Raw genomic sequence first — 1,864 nt, forward strand, 5'->3', positions numbered from 1 at the left:
AATATGCATTAATAAACAGTACTTTACGCATAAAAGGTAGTTTTTAAGAGTTTTTGTCAAATGCTTTATAATATAGTATAGATTATTTTTATTATAATTTAATTTAAGTTTAATAATGAAATAATTTATTTTTGGTTTAATAATATAACATTTTATAAAGATAATAATTAAGTATTTTGTTACAACTCAATGATTATCCTAATTATATTTTTGATTTTTTATATTTAAAATGAGATGTTTATCCTGTATTTGATTGTGTTTATATGCAGTTAGTTATACGAATTCAGATATGAGATGAAATCGTTTAGGGATGAATGAGTTTAAGAGTTTTTAAGAGTTTTAGTCAAATGCTTTATAAGATAGTATAGATAAAATAGAGTATTTAATATTACCTTTGAACTTATTTTTTGTTAAAAAATAACACTTTTACTAAACATATTTTTATTTCATTATCAGATAGAAATTACATAAAAATATAAACATAAGACCTATGTATTATACGATCTTATTCATGAACCAATTTTTTAAAGTATATAATATTTATATACGACAAATGTAACAAATAAACTCATACACTTTTTCATATTTAGTGAAGTATGTACCCCTGATCTACTAGAAGGTCAAGTATTCGGATCATATTGTAGATGGGCTAAAAGAAAATGAAAATTTGCGGATCTTAGGCTATTTTTTTCGTAACTCCAACATATTCGAGCTAAACGTCACCATACTTTGAAATCTAGAATACACATGCATTTTCATTTTTAAGAAAACATAAAATACAATAGTTATTGCATAAATTAACGATTAGGGGGTGTTTGGGATTGCTTATTTAAAATAACTTATGTTTTTTTGTAAAAGTGCTTATTAACTTATGTGGTATTAAACCGGAGTTAAATAAAACAAGGTTAAAATTGTAAAATGGTAATAAGCAGTTTTTCATAAGTCAAAAGGGATTAACTTAGCAAAAACAGCTTATTACCGGTATGGCATCGGTATAAACAGTTTTTTTTTTATCCAAACACCAGAAAACAGTTTATCACTGGTACCAGACTGAAATAAGTTAAAAAACAGCTTTTATAAGCAATCTCAAATAGCCCATAAGTCATGTACTAAAGCTATATTGGGCTCAATCCAAGCCTGAAAAAGTCTGATATCTGTTGGCCCGTTTAACACAATAAGCCTATTTTGGTTTAATAGTTCGGTTGTAAGGCCCGATTACAAGTGAGTCGGGTTAGAGTCCAGTCTCAATGAACCCTTCATCCCAGGCCCATTATTCAAGGGCCTTCAATTTAACCAACCCAATCCATGTGTAGCCCTAATATAAATTTATATATTTTTTAATTTTGTAATTACTGTCTAATAGTTATTATTAGTTAAAAATATATTTAAAAAATAAAAATAATACACGATTATGGGGGAGTGCATGAAATAACGTTATTTTCGATCAACGCAATAGTATCTTGGGGGTGTTTGGGTAAGCTTATTTAAAACAACTTATATTTTTTTGTAAAAGTGCTTATTAACTTATGCGGTATCAATCTGGAGTTTTGTAAAAAGTGTTTGGATTAGCTTATAGCGGTACCAAAATGCAAAATGACCAAAAAGGACAGCTCATTTTTAGGTTATCTTCTACCCTATACCAGTTGATACGCAGGTAAAGCATCAGGTATATGAGTTGAAGAAAAAGGGTTCATATTTGAAACCCTAGAATCGTTGGAAGTTGGTTCGATCGATGATCTTCTGCTGTTTTCCGGTCGTTGTCTCCTTCGAATCGTTGTCTCCTTCGAATCTCTTTTCCGGTGAAATCGTTGTCTCCTTCGAATCTCTTTTCCGGTGAAATCGTTGTCTCCTTCGAATCTCTTTT

This window comes from Cynara cardunculus (genome assembly GCF_001531365.2).
Source record: "Cynara cardunculus var. scolymus isolate 2C chromosome LG 5, CcrdV1, whole genome shotgun sequence".
Taxonomy (NCBI): domain Eukaryota; kingdom Viridiplantae; phylum Streptophyta; class Magnoliopsida; order Asterales; family Asteraceae; genus Cynara; species Cynara cardunculus.